This window comes from Sciurus vulgaris (genome assembly GCF_902686455.1).
Source record: "Sciurus vulgaris genome assembly, chromosome: 13".
In the NCBI taxonomy this organism is placed as follows: Eukaryota; Metazoa; Chordata; class Mammalia; order Rodentia; family Sciuridae; genus Sciurus; species Sciurus vulgaris.
In genome coordinates, this window is record NC_136474.1 from 60,891,749 (window position 1) to 60,910,906 (window position 19,158).

Genomic DNA, 19,158 nt, shown 5'->3' on the forward strand with positions numbered 1-19,158 from the left:
TTACATTTAAGTATTATTTCTTTTAAATGCCCAAGAGTGGCTATATTTTGGTTTTAACTGTTTTGCTAGGTGTTTAAGATCAAACTGGTCAAAGTGACCTGATCCTGTCTGTTAGAGTCAGCTGAGTTTCCACAGGGGTCACTCGTAGAGAACTTAAGAGCAGCTTCTTAGCTCCACCAGTGCCATTGGTTAGGCAGGGTCTCCTCCATGAGGTGGCTTTCCTTGAAATCACCAGAGATGTCTCCCTTTTTCCATGACCCTCCTCTGCAGCAGACGCACTGAGTGAATTTTCATCCTCTAGTGGGTCTCATCAATCTCCTTGGTCAGGAGGTTGTGTGACCCAGAGTTGCAAAGCTCCTTGGAGAAGTCCTCTTGTTCCGTGGGTTCAGGCTGACTTTGAGGGCAAGACCCAAATATGGACTTTTCTTGACCTCTGTATTTAATCTCAATCTCTAAGTTTGATCTTAACCATCAAGCAAGTCAGTCTCACCAGTCATAAAGTAAGAGTACTGGGCTTTAGCTTCAATGTCTATAACTTTACAGTTATTTACCCCCTTTTATCTAATAGGGGTTTACATTATCTGTCCTATAGGTGATGACTTACTATTCCAAGTTAATTTATGATGTTCGCTCTTGAAGCAATACTTCTGCAAAATATTGATCAGGCAACAATTAGAGTTTACAAGGAAAATAAAAAATGGAATCACCAACAGTAAAACATTCAGTTTGTGCAATAGCTATCTTGAATTTTGGCTGAGTTCCCATTTGAGATCACAGTAATCTTTACAACAAACATCAAACTTTTGAACACAACTTTAAATGAGTTAAAGTCAGGCTTACTTTGGAGCCATTGTAATGTGTAGCAGGGTTGTGAGGCAGAGCCTTATCTCAGGTAACGTGGGGCTTTTCAGTGAGGGGCAAAGGAGTATTAGAAAATAAAGGGTTATAAACACAGATTTTAAAGATTAAGCTGAGATCAGATGGAGCTCTGTTCTCTGATGGAAATGTGGATCTAAAGAGTTATGTCAGCAATCTTTATATATGTGCAATGTTAGGTTCCAAAGTTACTGTAAGGTGGGCAGGAACCAGAGAAGGGAGCTGATGAAATGCTGGTTATCTAGCAAAAAAATTCCTTCCTGCCCAAGAGCTGTGTGCCTGAGATCAATGTACTGCCACAGCAGTTAGGCATCTTGTGCCCCTGCACAGGAGCACTCCCAGGCACCAGGCCTGCCACAGCCATGAGGTCATCAGAGACCCCAATTTCAGTCACTGTTGTTCCATTTTTGCTACTGCGCATTACACTCTTTCTTAAATGTCATTTTACATATACCCTATTGATGACAGGTCCTGTAATAGAACATTAAATGATAGGTTTACCATTACAGACAAGTTTAATTTGGAGAATAGCAGCATGACAAATTTTCTGCTTTAAAGACTTGTATACCTGGAAAATATGAACACATTTAATATACGAAGAATAATGTTTTTAAGTATGTTACTCCATGGAATAACCTTGTAAATTAATTAGATGTCTCTAACAAACACATCTGAGTAATCCCATACATATCAACTTTAATTCACTCATCTTATTGTAGAAAAACCAAGATATCAGACAAGTGTATCAACAGTATTTGCTGTCTCTTTCCTGTTGAAGAAAAGTCCTAGAAAAATTGATGTTAGACATTTTATAAACATCAACATTTTATTAGTTTGACCACTTAGAGACTTGTGAGTTAATTTTAAGGACATTTTACTTCTATTAGTTTATCCAATTTAAATTGAACCTCTTTAAATCACGTGAATTAAAAATATTTGGATCCATTTTTAAATTTTTAATTTGGGGGGGGGTGCTGGGGATCGAACCCAGGGCCTTGTGCTTACAAGGCAAACACTCTACTGACTGAGCTATCTCCCCAGCCCCTAAAACTTTAATTTTTATGCGGGCTTATATTTAACACAAAAGCAAAGGCCTTGTAATATCTATCTCCATTGCAATGTAACGGATGTTCAAAAATAACTCGAGTTGGATAAAAAGAACTGATCAAAAATCATTAACCTAGGTATGTAGGATCAAAATTGTGAGCTCAAAAATATAGCATTTAAGAAAAACAAAAGTCCTAGAAGAAAAATGATAATGGTTATTAATTAAAGCATGAGAAAATGAGAAGGAGAGAAAAGGTGAAAGGGAGAAAAGTATTCTGAGTTGTAGCCCAGGAGAAATTTAAAATGGACACTTTTTTTCTTGGGTTTCAGACTGGTTTCCCACAGCACCTTCCCCATTTACATTTCAATGTAAGCCTTGACTGAGATCTGAATCTGAAAGGGGATAAAAAGTTCTAGCAGAAGCTTGATGCTTAGAACCTTTTAATTTAGGTTTGGAGGAGCTTGAGCCTGCAGGAAGAGCCAAGAAGTGAGAAAGAAAAGACTTGAAAATAAGGAATCCCTTTTCATCTGCCCCGCTCGCTCACGAAAGCTATGTGCCATTACACAAACAGATTTTGATGGCTTTAAGTACCAGGGGTCAGGCGAAGGGTTCCCAGGGTGGAATCTGCCAGATTGGAGGACCCAGATTCCATGGTGGGGACTGATACAGCCGAATCTGTGCCCCGGCGTCCCGAGGCCACAGAGTAGTCCACTGGAGACGAGAAGGCGGCACATAGATGGTGTCGTCACACAAACATCAATGTGGGGCCAGGCAAAAGCCGAGAAGAGTTGAGGACCTGATATCAGGGTTTTCGAGGGCGAGTGCGTGAGCGCGAGATGAGCCTCAACCCTGAGAGAATCTCCACCATAAAATCAGGAATCCACCCGGCAGATAAGACTGACTATACCCCTACCCCTCAGCCGCCTCGAGGGTACTGGCATATTCACCAACCTGAAGTTCAGTGATAAATGCAGAGCAGAGCAACCAGGCAGAATGGAAGGTGGAGCCGTGTCCATGGGGGGCGGGCACTGGGGCTTAGATGGGGTTCCACTCACAACAGTGGAAGGACCCATCCCAAGTCATGGCACCAGATGTAAGGAAATCCCACGAAACCACGCCCGACACGGGAAATCACATAAGGGAATTTATTAAGCAAACAGAGTGTCTCCCTGCAGGGTAAGAGAGAAAATGAGACGCACACTAGAGAGAGTGGAAAGCCAGAGAAAAGTGAGTAGGACAGACAGAAGAATGGAGAAAGATGGTGGGGAAGCTACAGTAAAACAGTTGCATTCTGCCAGGCTAACAGGGGACCAATATCGGAGAAGGATACTTGCAAGCTGACTAATGAACCAATAGCTAGCTAGGATGTTCACAGATTAACAAGTGGTTGGGAGGCGGGCAAAATGGCTGTACCTGATGGGCGGGGGAGCAGCTTCACACATTACAAACACATTTGTTGGGCGCAGTGGCACATGCCTCTAATACCAGCAACTCAGGAGGCTAAGGCAGGAGGATTGAAGTTCAAAGCCAGTGTCAGCAAAAGCAAGGCCCTAAGCAGCCCAGTGAGACCCTGTCTCTAAATAAAATTAAAAAAAAAAAAAAAAAAAAAAAAAGGACTGGGGATCTGGGGATGTGGTTCAGTGGTAGAGTGCACCTGAGTTCAATCCCCGGTACCAAAAAAATAAATTAATTAATTTTTAAAAATAAAGAAAAGAAAAAGCATTGAACACATTTAAATAACTGTATGTGATTAGTGGCTACCATATGAGATAGTAAAATCCCAGTCAGTGAAATGGATAAAAAGGTTTTTTAATGAAATAGATCAAATAAATAAGGAGTGTCTAATAAAAGACTGTAAAATTGTCTTCCCTTTAAAAAGTCCATAAAGTTAATACATGGAACATATTAAATTTGTTCATTCCCTTGAGGGCAGTAGTAACACATTTCTCACTCTATAAATACCTACTTTTGTCATGGAAGAAGAGATGTCTGCAGACATCTCTGAGAATTTCTCAGAGAAAAGAGGGAACTTGACCCAGAACCAGCCTGGAGTGTTTCTCTCTCTCTCTCTCTCTCTCTCTCTCTCTCTCTCTCTCTCTCTCTCTCTCTCTCTCTCTCTCTCTCTATTTGTTCTAATTAGTTATACAAGACAGTGGAATGCATTTTGACACATTGTACACAAATGAAGCATAACTTCTCATTCATGACTGTACAGTGGTGCACAGTCACACCTGTAGTGTAATCATACATGTATATAGGGTAATAATGTCCATCTCATTCCACCATCCTTCCCATCCCCACACTCCTTACCCTTCCCTCACTCCCCTCTGCACAATCCAAAGTTCCTTCATTCTTCCCTACCACCCCTGCCCCCCATTATGGATCAGCATCTGCTTATTGGAGAAAACACTGGCCTTTGGTTTTTTGGGTTTGGCTTATTTCACTTAGCATGATATTCTCCAGTTCCATCCGTTTACCTGCAAATGCCATAATTTAATTCTTCTTTAAAGCTGAGTAATATTTCATTGTGTATAATATGTATTAGTCAGGGTTCTCTAGAGGAAAAGAATCAATAGGAAGTATGATTATAAAAAGGGGACTTATTAGATTGGCCTACACAACCAGAAGCTGGATAGTCCACAATGGCCATGTGCAGGCTAGAGAGCTGGAAGAACCAGTAGCTGCACAGCCTAAGAGGTGGAAGCCCCAGAACAAGAAGAATTAACAGTGCTACCCTAGTCCAAGACCAAGGCTTCTGGAAACTACCTGGAGAATCATTGGTCGAGTCCACTTTGGAAGAATGAAGAAGCAAGAGTCCAATACCCTCAGACAATCGAAGCAGCAATCAAGAACCTGTTCAAGAAGAGTTGAGCTTGCATCTGCATCTGGTTCCTTGTTCTTCCAACTTTTATTCCATCCTCTTGGGCAGTGCTGCCCATGCTTAGGGAGGATCTCCACTTCAGTTCACTGTCCCACATTCCATTCCATGGTTTAGCTATTGTGAATTGAGCTGCTATAATTGATGTCAGTCTGGGGTTCTTGACAAACATGATAGGAAAGAATTTCAGCACATGCAGATCAAAAGCATAGACAGAGGTAGTAGATACATATGGGGGTGGGGGATAAACTCAAAATAGAGATTCCTTTGAGATAAAGCTAGAAATCACACTCAAGCCAGAATGCAGGCTCTCTCCAGAGGAAGAGAGAGTCATCCATTGGCATGGGGTGCTAATATTTATAGAGGGCCGGAGCTACAGGCTGGGCAAGAGGTGCAGGCAGGGTAAAACTGCACAATTTTGTGTCAGTTTTTCCTTTACTTGTACTTCTCCCTCATTTTATAAAGGCATATTGCTCAAGTTCAAGATTTACAATTATATTTTCTGCATCTCAGTGGCTTGTGGGCACTTCCTTAAAAATTCAGTATCTCTCTCTTTATGGAAAATCCCTAGCTCATTTCCATCTCTTTAAATATTTTTAGTTGTAAATTGACACAATGCTTTTATTTTATTCAATTCTTTTTATGTTATGCTGAGGCTTGAACCCAGTGCCTCACACATGCTAGGCAAGAACTCAACCATTGAAATACCACCACAGCCCCTCCACCATTTTTAAGTGAACAGATGAATACAAATATTGGTTAACCATGGGGGTCCTCTCTACCATGTCCAACATGGAGGAGAAAAGGGTTAACAGCTGGAGGAGGATGTTGGCGGTTTTTCTATTACCCAAAAACTTATCTACTCAATGAACACACAAGAGCCAATACTCCTTTTATGAGAGGGGGCGAAACAGGCCTGGCCATACCAACTCTGGCCTCTTACAATAATAACAGAGTCCCCGAACTCTCCTTTATTTATAATATGCAGGTAAAGGGGACAAAGACTGGGAGGAGTTGCTTCTGTGATGGACAGGATAGGGTGGAGTTAGGGGAGCCATCCTCTTAGGGGGAAAATTCCAGAAGGAGACAGGGAACCACTCCCACGCAACACCACATGCTTCCCAGAAGTTTCTAGGAGCCAGGCCTCTATGTCACAGGCTCAACCTAATCTAATTCTGCTAAATAAGGATGGCTTCCCAAAGTTAACATTGTCTAGGGGAGGGAAGAGTGAGATATACCTAAGACAGTGAGCTCATTCATAATAAATAATTCTCTATCATTTGTTTTTCTTTCAAAAATATATTAACATTCTGAATAAAACATTGACTTTAGTTAATAATAAAGTATCAAATTTGAGTAATTGTAACAAATATACCATACTAATGGAGAATGTTAATTAAAGGGGAACCTGGGTATGGGGTGTAATATGGGGATTCAGTACTATCTTTGCAATAATTCTGTGAATCTAAAATTATTCTTTTTTTTAATTACTTAGAAAAAGCCAATACATAAGTTAAAGATGAATTTTAAAATATTTTAATTGTAAAAAAGATAAGAATGGGAAACAAGGGACAGATGCTGTTTCTGCCCTATTCATTCCTGGGGAGCTCCAATAAAATGGTAGACTTCCCCACTATAGCCTCTGTATCTCTTACCTGGTTTTATTTTCTTTTTCTCATCTGCAAATTTTATCGTGACTTATTTTCCAGATCATTAAGTCTCTCTTCAGTTACGTATGTGTTGACTTTTAAATACATCCCTATTTCTGTTGTGGAATTGTTTTAAAGATTTTTAATGATTAAAATATACTTAATGAAATACAGCATTTCAGCCATCCTTTCTGGAAACTTCCTCATGTACATTCATTGCCATCACCATCATCCATCTCTTTTTTCATCTTTCCAAAATGAAACTCCTTTTACTTAAACAATAACTCCCTGTTTCTCCCTCCCCCAACCCCTCATGACCCCCATTCTACTTTTTGTCTCTATAAATTTGACGTGTCTAGGCACCTCATACAAATGTAATCATATTTGTCCTTTTATGATTGGCTTATTTCACTTAGTATAATGTCTTCAAGGTTGATCCACATTTTAGTATATGCTGGGATTTCCTTCCTTTTCCATTGCATGTGTATATACCACATTTTCTTGATCCATTCATCTGTCAAGGAACATTTGGTTTGCTTCTACCTTTTGGCCATTGTGAATAATACTGCTATGAACTTGGTGTACCTTTGATTCTGTTACATATGAAAATTGTTTTCCTAGTATCATTTGTTGAAAAGAATATACTCTTCCCCATTGAATGGTTTTGGCACCCTTGTTAAAAAAAAAAAATCAATTGACCATTCGTATGCAGGTTTACTTCTGGGCTTTCTGTTCTATTCCACTGGCCTAATATCTATCCTCATGCCAGTATCACACTGCTTTGATTACTGTAGTTGTAAGTTTTCAACTCAGGAATTATGAATCTAATATGTGATTTTTCCAATTTCCAGTTTTCTCTCAAATTTCCCCAATCTTGTTTTTGTGTCCTTGAATAAAAAAAGGTACTTTATCTTTTCTTTTTCTTTTTTTCCCTGGTACTAGGGATTGAACCCAGGGGTGCTCTACCACTGAGGTATATCCTCAGTCCTTTCTTATTTTTTTATCTTGAGGCAGGGTTTCACTGAGTTATGGAGGCTGGCCTTGAACTTGTGATCCTCCTGCCTCAGCCTCTCCAGTGGCTGGGATTACATGCGTGTACCACTATGCCCAGCCTCATCTGTGTCTTTTAATGCTAACAGGAACCCAGTGATTCTACTCTATTTTTTTTTTTCCTGGGTCTTTGTTGTTGTTGTTGCCTTATCTCTTTCTTTGCCTTATTATTTTTTTTTACTCTGTGTGTAGTTCTCTTTTACTGTGTAGCATCTTATTCTGTCAGGCATTTAATATTTTTGTATAGATTTTCTGCTCAAAGAAATGTGGTCTAAATTACCGATCACCCAGGCCACCAATACTAGAAGCTGGGATCTATGACTTTCATTTTCTCCTAAAAAAATGATGTTTTTTGAAGAATGAAAGATTTGTTTATTTATTTATTTAGGTACTGGACACCTAAATTGAACACATTGAACACAGGGACATTTTACCATTTAGATACATTCCCAGTTCCTTTTATTCCTTATTTTGAAACAGGATATTGCTAAACTGAGGATGGTCTTGCTAAGTTGCTGAGGCCGGCCTTGAACTTGTGATCCTCCTGCTTCAGCCTCAGTTGCTGGGATTACAGGCATTTGCCACTCCACCCAGCTAGAAATTTTTAATTTTAATGTAGTGAAATTTATCTTCCCTTCTTTTATATTTTGGACTTTTTTGTCTTGTTTAAGATTTCCTAGCCAGGTGCAGTGGCAGATATCTGTAATCCCAGCAGCTCAGGAGGCTGAGGCAGGAAGATTGCAAGTTCAAAGCCAGCCTCAGCAACTCACTGAGGCCCTGTGCAACTTAGTGAGAACCTGTCTCAAAATAAAAAAATAAAAAACAGGCTGGGAATGTGGCTCAGTGATTAAGCACCCTGGTTTCAATCCCTGGTACAAATAAAAAATTTTTTCCTTCTCTACCCTGAAGTCAGAAAGATGCTTCCATATATTTTCTTCTATAAATTTTATCAAACATTTGCTTTTCTCTATGTCTGTGATATACTTAGATTGCATGCAGCATGAGGAAGGGATCTAATTATTTCCAGATGAATAACCAATTATCCAAGAATCATTTATTGAACTGTCCTTTATTTCCACACTGCTGTTCATACCAGTTCATCTACCTGAATGATGATGATAATGATTTTGTGGCTGGGGATTGAACCCAGGACCTTATACATGCTAAAATGTGTTCTACACTCTCTACCTCTCATCTGGATTATTTATCTTTGATTCCTCAAGTAGTGCTGTGGTGGCAGTTTCTGTAGACAATTTCACCCATCTACAAAGCTAGCAATTTTAGAATGACAAATAATATATTAAGACTAGAGGTCACTTAATATTGCTTGCCAGTCTTTCTAGCTAGCTCAAACTTTGCACAAAGACTATTTCAAAACATTTCCACTTTCCTTAAATCTTCAATTCATATCTTCACCTTCATTCTTAAACGATGCTATAACTTACTTTATTTTTCCAGTGGGTGTAGGAGCTTTCAGCCTGGAACAATTGTAGTTTCCCACTAACCTTGCACCCATTCTCTCCTGCAACCCTTCAATAAGCATGGAACGAGGGTTCCTAGTATCTCCAAGGCCTATTCCTCCATCTGTGCCCTAGGTCCCACCCTCTTCTTCAGCTATGCCATCAACCGTATTCCTTCTCTTCCTCTTCCTCTATCTCTTCTTCCTCCTTCTTTTGTGGTTCTGAGGATTGAACACAGGAGCATTCTACCTCTGAGTTACAACCCCAGTCCCCAACTCCCTTTTAAATTTATTTTGAGATAGGGTCTCATTAAGTTGCAGAAGTCACTCAAACTTGCTGTCCCAGTCTCCCAATTCCTGGAGTAGGCCATTGCACCTGGCTTCAACTAACATCTTTTAACCTCCTTGGTCACTATTTCCTTTGTGTGGGTTTTTCTTCTCTACCATTATGGTAAGCATGTAGAAAGGGATTTTGTTCCTGAGTCCAATTACTTGTCCTTACTAACCTATAATGATATATATTACATAGCAAGTGCTTTTGGATAAAGAAAGTATCTGGGTAAAAAACATTCTCCAGAAGAAAGTTCTTGTAAAGTATGAAGAAGAGAACTCATCTCAGGTCTGAGGCTAAAATGAGCCCTCACCAGTACCATTCGTAAAGTCTAGATTTCTTCTGTTCAGAGAGATTTAGGCTTTCTCTATTTTACTTCTCAAAATTCTTCCAGCCTTTCCCCACTACCTACAGCCTATCACACATTTTTAAGGTAAAAAAGAGAACCTATGCATTTGAGGTAGTTAGTTTTACATTCTGCATCGCCAGTCGCCATAAATTTAGTGACTTAACACAATACACATTTATTATCTCACAGGTTCTACAGGCCAAGAGTCTGGCCATGGCTTAGCTTGGCTCTCACAGGTCGCAATCGAGGTTGGGTTAGGTTCTTTTCTGGATCTTGACATCCTCTTTACATTCATATGGTGCTGACAGGATGAAGTTTCTTGTAGCTCTTATAGGCCACACAAAGTTTCTTGCCATGGGGCCCCTCATAACATGGCAGCTTATTTCTTCAAGTGCAGCTGAAAAATATCTCTCTCCAGTCTGCTAAGACAGAATCCTACTAAGTCTAATCACATCTGATCACCTTTGCTATATACAGAAACCTAGTCAAGGGAGTTGATAACTCATCACGATATCTCATCACCTTAGTCATAGTCTGTTAATCAAAAGCAGATCACAGGTTATGCTCACATTCAAGGGGAGGGATTATACAAAGGTTCAACTCATAAGGGAACCATAGGGAATGTGCTAAAACATACTTCTTACATATCCCTATTGCTCTTCATCTTCACTGTTAACCATTACAATCCAAGCCACCATCATCATCACATGATCAGACTGAAGTCAAAGGTGTGTGTTACCTCCCTGATAAACACTTTTTAATGGTTCCCCAATTGTTCTTATGATCATATTCAACATGCTTAAAACGACTTGCTGTGGCTACTGCCAACCTCTCTAACCATATTTCTAGCCAGAAATGCTCATTTAACACATTTAACCTCAAGTTTTCAATTCTGCAAATGTAATAAATATCCAAATATTATTTCAAAGTTACCATAAGTGGTATATTAGTTGTTTGCTTTAAGATTTTGTAGGTGTTCCACACCTGGGATAATGGGGCAAAACAGATTAACATGTTCTCACTTTCTTGTTTCCTGACTTTGTCAACTCATTTTCTTTTTGGGGACTTATTACAAGATGATTCCACTAACAACTGTGTCTTTTCTACTCAATCCTTCACCTGCCAGGCCCAAGTTTAAAAATCACTTCCTTGCAGAATCCTTTCTTGATCACCTTGACTAATGCAGGCACCCTTCCTATGTTTTCAAGATACTCTGTATTCTTTTTCATTGTCAGAATTCACTAATTAAGTTTGTAGATTATTACTTAATGTCTGACTCCCCAGTTAGATTGTAGGTTTCATGAAAGGAACTCTGTAATTGGTGTCCAGTCTAATTCCTGCTTTTTAGTGGGCACTCTAAATATTTGATGAATATATGAAGGACATGTCCTATACCTCTGGGGTGCAAGATGATTTTCCAAGGGGAATCCAATCATGGATTACTTTAAGAAAATCAATTACTACATTTTTCAGCTTTCATCTTTTTCCTAAAATTGATGTGCCTGGAAATAAAATCACATTCATGATGATTCTTTTTCCACTTTATAAAGATCATATAGTACACTGCCTTGAGATATGCAAATTTCTTGAGTATCAAAAAAGGGTTAAATTAAAATAATAACTTGGAGGAAGTCTCATTTAGCAACAACTCAGTGTACTTTAAACCCATAGGCTATCTCTCTTTTCCTGTCATATACATATTTCTGTTAAAGATGAAATAGTCTAATAAAACAGGTGTGTTTTGATCTGTGTTGTGATGCTTTGAATTCAGAACAGCTGAATAATAAGAGTTAGTAATGCTGCTTTTACAAGTAAGTAATGCACAGTTTGTAGACCTTTCATAGATGGAACACATTTTGTTACCAGTACCTATATGAAGAAGTGGAACATTATCACTCCCCAAAAGTCCTCATTGTGCTGTCTTCAATCCACTACCTCCTCTATCTCCCACAAGTAGCCAATGCACTGAAACTTTGATCATTATATGTTGATTTTGCTTGGTTTTGTATTTTATGTAAATGAAAGTCATCATATACTCTTTGAAGATGGCTTCCTTCACCCAGTGTTATTTAGGAAATCATTCCATATCAATCTTATATGTAGATGTAGGATTTCAACACATGAATTCAGGAGAAGCACAAGCATACACTCTAGCAAATATGTTCCTCATTTTTTACTGAAACTTCACCAGAAGTATCTTCAATATTGATTATTTTTAGCAGTATTCTGTTCATGGTAGTATATATGTATTTCTAAGATGACAAAAGCTTTATTATCCACTTCTGTGTGAACCCTAACCATATTTGCTTTTAATATTCCTTCTTCTATTAATAATCTCTTAAAAGCAATCTAGATTTTTGTCCATAAATGGACTCAAAACTTCCCAGACTCCATCTGTTACCCAATTTCAAGGTCACATCTTCATTGTTAGGTATTTGTTACAGGAACAATCCATTTTAATACCATGAACAGAGTGACTTGATACAACAGAGACTTATTCTGTAGCAGTTCTGGAGGTTATAAGTCTGAAATCAAGATGTTAGCAGGGTCATGTCCCTCTGAAGACCCAAGGAAAGGATCTGTTCCATGCCCTCTCCTAATTGATAGCAATCCTCGGTATTCCTTGATTTAAATATTAAACACTCCAATCTCTTCCTCTATCTTCACAGGGAATTCTCCTTTCTATCAGAATTTGCCTCTTCTTAAAAGAATACCAGCATTGAATTAGGGCCTACCACTGGTTATAATGGCACACACCTATAATCCTAGCTATTCCGGATGCTGAGGCAGGAAGATTGCAAGTTCAAGCACAGCCTCAGTAACTCAGCAAGACTTTCAGCAACTTAACAGACCCTTCCTCAAAATTAAAAATAAGAAAAAAAGGACTGGGGATGTGGCTCAATGGTTAATTGTCCCTGGATTTAATCCCTACCACACACACACACACAAAAAAGAACCTACCTTTATCCAGTATGACCCTGTATTATTTAGCTTTCTAGATTTCTGTTGCTGTGACAGAATACCTGAGAAAATCAACTTAGAGAAGGAAAATTTTATTTAGGATCACAGTTCCAGAGATTTCAGTCCGTAGTCATTTGGACCCATCACCATCTTGTGGAGAGGTAGATCAAGGTGGGGAGGGTGTAGCAGAGCAAAACTTCTCACCTCATGGTGGCTAAGAAGCAGAGAGAGCAAGCAAGGGGGCAGGGACAAGATGAACAATTTGTGTTAGTCTCCTCTCCATTATTATGCAAAACAACCAAGAAAATCAACTTAAAGAAGGAAAGATTTATTTTGGCTCTTGGTTTTAGAGGTTTCTGTTCATAGCTGGCTGACTCCACTGCTTTGGGCCCATGGTAAGGCAGAACATCATGACAGAAGGGTGTTATGGTTTTGATAATGTGGTGTCCCCCAAAAGCTCATGTGTGAGATAATGCAAGAAGATTAAGAGGTGAAATAATTGGGTTATGAGAGCCTTAACTCAATCCGTGAATTAATCCTGTGATGGGGTAACTGAAAGCTGGTAAGGTGGAGCTGGAGGAGATTAGTCATTGGGGGAGTGCCCTTGGGGTTTTTATTTTGTTGGGGTGGTGATCCAATCATTTCCCAAATCCCCCCAACTTCTGAACATTTCTGCCTTTGGGACCAAACTTTGAGACTTAGTATTTGGGGGATACTTCATATCAAAACCATAACATTCCACCCCTTGCTCACAAAGGTTCATGTCCATCTTATAATGCAAAATGCATTTAATCCATTTCCAAGAGTCCCCATAGTCTTAATATATAGTTCCCACATTTCTCAAAAGTCCAAGTCTAAAGTCTTCTCTAAGACAACTGTTAGCTGTGAGCCCCTGTAAAAATCAAAAAGCAAGTTACTTTCATGGAACTAGTACCAATTTCCTGTGTTAGTTAGCTTTTTGTCAGCTGAGAAAATCAACTTAGAAGAAGAAAGATTCTGGCTCTCAGTTTCAGAAGTTTTAGTCCAGAGCCTTCTGACTCCATTGTTTTGGGTCTGGGTGGAACAAAACATCATGGGGGAAGGGAGTGACAGAAAAACTGCTTTTCTAATGGCATCTGGGAACAGGGGGTAGGAAGGAGAAGGGAACAATATATGCCTTTCAAGGGAATGAGCCCTGGGAACTACTTCCTCCAACTAGCCCCCACCACCTATAGTTTCTATCACCTGCCAATAATCAAATCAGCTATGAATTCCTCCATGGATTAATCCATTGATGAGGGCAGAGCTTTCATGATGCAATCATTTTCCAAAGCCCCACCTCCGAACCTCTGTGAACAAACCTTGAGGCTTGAAGCTTTGGGGGACACTTCATATCCAAACCATAGCCCTCTTCAAAGACATGTCCCAGAGACTCACCTCCTCTAAGTGGACTCCACCTAAAGTCTCCATCATCTCTCAACACCACCACCAGCTGGGGTCCAAGCCTTCAACACATGAACCTATAGGGAACATTGCAGATCCAAACTATAACACAACGTATCTTGATTACATCTGAAAAAACTCTATTGTCAAATAAAGTCACATTCAGAGGTACCAGAGGGTAGGAAATGAACATATTTTGGAGTGGGAGGGAACAATTAAAGACAGCAATGTGGTAAGTGCAAAGAGTATTTGTTTAAACCACTGTGGTCAGTATTCAGTTACTTAAGAGTTGAAGACTTCAAACTTCATTGATGTCAAAGAACTTACTAAAGACAAATTAACTGATGTGAATCAAATTCTAAAGGTTTAGGGGAATTCTGAGGTTTCTTGATATAAGCCTACTGACCTCTACCAAAGTGTCCTTGGAACTCTGGCCATTATTCTGCTTACAGAATCTGAGTTTTCATCATCATCATCAAAATCAACTAGACACCATTCTGATATGTTAGAGATATCTTCTTTTCCATAATTAGGATATTGTATTCAAAACAAAAACCAGTAGTACCAGGCATGGTGGCCCATGCCTGTAATCCCAGTGACTTGGGAAGCTGAGGAAGGAGGATCACAAGCTCAAAGCTAGCTTCAGCAACTTAGTGAGGCCCTAAGCATCTTAGCAAAACCCTGTCTCAAAATAAAAAATAAAAAGGTCTGGGGATGTAGCTCAGTGGTTAAGCACCCCTGGGTATAACAGCACTCCTAGTATAACAACAACAAAAAAGTAGCTTACTTGTTAATATTTATTCTAGCAAAAGAAAAATTAATATTTTTAATGTGGCTTTATAATTTGGATTTATTTATTTTTTAACCAGAACTAGAGGTTAAGTTTTAGATTGAAATTTATTCTTTGTGAAGAATCTAAAGCCCAGGGTGGTTTACCATACTCTTGAAGGTCAAATGTTCAGCCGAATCCAAAAAGAACCCCCTGATAGGCAGTAATATATTCTCAGTTTCTTTTGGGAGCCTCTTAAAAATTTGTTTCCTCTGTCTCTCATTCCCTTATTATCTAATATAAGATGTGTTAATAATAGTCAACATTATGTCTCAGTATTTAAGTTATAGGATATCAAAGTAGGAGTGTATTAGAAGAATGAACGTTATCCAGGAGAAAAAAGATATTTTGTATTTTTTTTGTTACTAAAAAGTTTATTTAATAAAAAGTTTAATATGAAAATGTACATGACCCAATTTCCATGTCATAGTTAAACAGGTCCTCTGGAGAGGGGTCATGGATTTCTCTACTGAACAGCAATTATTTATACTCGTTCCAAGGCTTCTAACATGATGACACTATTACCACCATTCCAGCATTGTTCTGTTGCCCACTAGTTGACATCTACACACATTCATCTATCACAAGATTCATAAAGGGGTCAAATCCCTGCAATATTCCTTGGGCATGTCTGCCACCATTTAATTTCAATGATAACTTCTTGTCCATACTTTTTTTTTTTCAGCTCAAGAGGGTGAGCTTTGCTCATGCCATCTACTCAGGAGGCTCAGAGATGCTTTGAGATGGAATTGGTGGTCTCCTTCACTTGTATTTTTCTTCTGGGGAAAGAATTAGCATGTTAATAGTTACATTAGAGATGATTATACCATGTGAGGTAGAAGCATGTCTTTGTTACTGTTTTTATTCTGTGACTTAAGTGTGGCTTAAAGAAGTATGTATCATGTCAAAGAGATAGACTGTGATGACTTTATAAGGTGTCGACTTGGCTAGATTGAACTACTTTTCCTATATTTCCTTTCTTACATTTTTCTTATTTGGATAGAATACAAAGGAGATTTCTGTGAGATTTGTTAAGGTAGAAGTGAACAGCAGCCAATTCATAGCCCACATATGTTGTTATGACTGCTGACTTGTGTTATTGACGTAAACAATTGTTCTACCTTCCTCTAGATCCTCCACTATCTCTAATTTATGGGCCAGGTGTATGTTTAGTTTGGTGACGAATAGTTCCAGTTTTCTGTGATACCCTCACCATCAAGGTCAAAGGCAGCAAGAACAAACATGTGTTTCAGTCCAATCTTCTGAGGTTCATCTTTTACCTCACCTTGATTTCTCCCCATTTTACTCCCATCTTCTTTCTTTCCTGCTGTCATATCAACATCAAATTCCAGCATCACATTCAGACACAAAAGCACTAAAGGACTGCCGACCAGTTCCTATAATTGTGTAAACCAATTCCCCAAAACAAGTATGTGTGCATATATACAAACACACTCTACTATTTGCAGTGCTTCTCTGTTTGAACAATGACTGATATATTAGGGATAAATACAATGATGAATAATATGGTCAGTAAAGAGGCATAACAATCCTAAATACTTAATGTAACTAAAAACAGAACTTTGAAATACATGAAATAAAAACTGATAGAATTAGAATGAGAACTACACAAATCCACAATTATAGAGAATTCAATACTCTTCATTCAATGGTTAATGTAAAAATATAGATTGGAAATAGGTAAGACAGTAGACCTGAATAATACTGTCCACCAACTAACTGACAATAATCAAATCTACCTGAAAAAATAGAATACATATCCTTTCCAGGTGCACATGCAACATTTATGAAGATAGACATATTCTAGCCATTAAAAAGTCTTAGTAGATTTAAAAGAATTCAAGTGATATAAAGGATGTTCTCTGACTGAGCTAGAATTAAATGAGAAATTGTTATAAGAAAAATCTTTGGAAAGCCCTCAGTGAGAAACAAAAACACTTCTAAACCCATGTGTCAACGAATAAATCAAAAAGAAAATTGAATTGAATGGAACTAAAAATACAACATAGAATTTGTGGGATGCTGCTAAAGAAGTAGGGGAGATTTTATAGTATCAAGTGTCTATATTAGAAAACAAAAAAATGTCTCAAATCAGTGACCTTAGCTTTCACTTTTAAGTAACTAGGAAAAAAGCAAATTAAACCTAAAGCAGTGTGACTAAAGGAAATAATTGAGGGTAGTACGGTTATCAATGAAATGGAAAATAGAAAGAATGTTTTTAAAAATCAGTAAAACCAAAAGCTGTTTCTTTGAGAAAATGAATAAAACTGATAAACATCCAGCCGGTCTGTTCAGGAGAAAAAGGAGAGAAGATACAAATTCCCAATAGCAAGAATGAAAGAGATGACAACACTGCAGATTAATAGACACAAAGAGGGTGAAGGAAATTTTTGAGCAACTTTATGCCAAAAAAATTGCAATTTACATAAAACTGACTCATTTTTGAATGGTCCAAAACATAAACCTCACTCCAGGAGAAATATATAACCTGAAAAGTCCTTATCTAATAAAGAAATTGAATTTGTAGTAATAGATTTTCCCACAATTATAACTCCAGGCCCAGATGGCTTCATGGCAAATATTTAAGGAAGAAATAATACCAATTCAGTACAAATTTTTCCAGAAAACTGAAGGGAACAGGATACTTTCCTAATCACTCTTTGAGGCCAGCATTAACCTGATACCAAAACTAGAAAAAGATGTTACGAGAAAACTACAGGCCAATATTCCTCATGAACATATAGGAATTATAAACAAAATTTTATTAACTTGACCTCACTGATATATAAAAAGGATAATATATTACGACCAAGCAGAGATTAACACATGAATGCAAGTTGGATTTAACATTCAAAAATCAATGTAAAGTAAGGGCTGGGTGTTTAGCTCAGTGGTAGAGCACTTGTCTATCATGCACAAGGCCCTGAATTTTATCACCAATACTCAAAAAAAAAGGCATGTAAATGGGGGTATAGCACAATGGTAGAGTACTTGCCTAAGATCCTGGGTTTTATTCCCCAGCACCAGAGAGGAGTGTAGGGGAGGAGAGAGCAGAGGAGAATTTTCCACAAAGGTTCAAAGGAAATTCAGAGGAGAAAGAAATAGTGCAGAACAATTGAATATCCATATACAAAAAAAAGGAACTTTGCCCCAAACCTCAGAGTATGTTTACTGTAAAATCAATTCAAAGCTGTGCAAGTGCCTGTAATTACAACAATTCAGGAGACTGAGGCAGGAGGATCACAATTTTAAAGACAGCCTCAGCAACTTAGGGATGCCCTACGCGACTTACCAAGACCCTGTCTCAAAACAAAAAGCAAAAAAGTGCTGGGGATGTAGCTCAGTGGAAAAGCAACCCTGGGTTCAATCCCCAGGGGTATGCCCCAGTACAACCCCTCAAAAAAAAAAATTAAGATGAATCATAGGCCCAAATGTAAAACTTCAAACGCCAAATAATTTCTGGAAGACAAAATAGAAGAAAATCTTGTGACTTAGGTTAAGTAAAGATTTCTCACATATGAGAACAAAAGTGTCATCTATAAAAGAACTAAATGATAAATTATATTCTTCATCAAAATTTAAGACTTTTGTGCTTCAAAAAACAGTTGAAAGAAAAACAAAACCATGGCTGGGGATATAGCTCAGTTGGTAGAGTGCTTGCCTTGCTTGCACAAGGCCCTGGGTTCAATCCCCAGCACAGCAAAAAAAAAAAAAAAGGAAGGAAAGAAAAAAGGAAAACAAAACCATGATATAATTGTAAAGCATGTGGACAAAAGATATGTACAGACACTCCACCAAAGGAAGATATACAGGTGGCATATAAGCAAATGAAACAATGCTACCTATCATTAGTTGTTAGGGGAATGTAAATTAAAACCACAGTAATATACAGAGAGTTGGTAAGGATATGGAGAAAATGGAACTCTCATTCACAGCTGGCAGGAATGCCAAATGGTACTGGCACTGAATAAACAGTGTGGCAATTTCTTAAAATGTTAAACAAATATCCACCATGAGGGAAAGAGGAAGCAGATGTCCAAATAAGGACCTGTACATGAATGTTCATAGCAACTTTAGTTGTGATAAGAAAAAAAAAAAAAAAGAAACAAAACTAGAAACAACCCAAATATCCATCAACTGGTGGGCAAAGGGATAAACTGTGATATACACACACAATGGAATTCAGCAACAGTGAACTACTGGTACAGCAATATAGATAAGTTCAATATAATAATGCTCAGTGAAAGAAATCTACTCTTCCCCAGAGTACATTCTGTATGATTCC

The 19,158-nt window shown here is 38.3% G+C and overlaps 1 pseudogene across 1 annotated transcript; it reads right to left on the reverse strand.

Annotated features, from left to right (window-relative positions):
* Positions 1 to 15,336: 15,336 nt before the first annotated feature.
* On the reverse strand, positions 15,337 to 15,561 carry LOC306642779 (small nuclear ribonucleoprotein G-like; annotated as a pseudogene). The gene has a single exon. The product of its transcript is annotated as a small nuclear ribonucleoprotein G-like (transcript).
* Between the last annotated feature and the right edge of the window lie 3,597 nt (positions 15,562 to 19,158).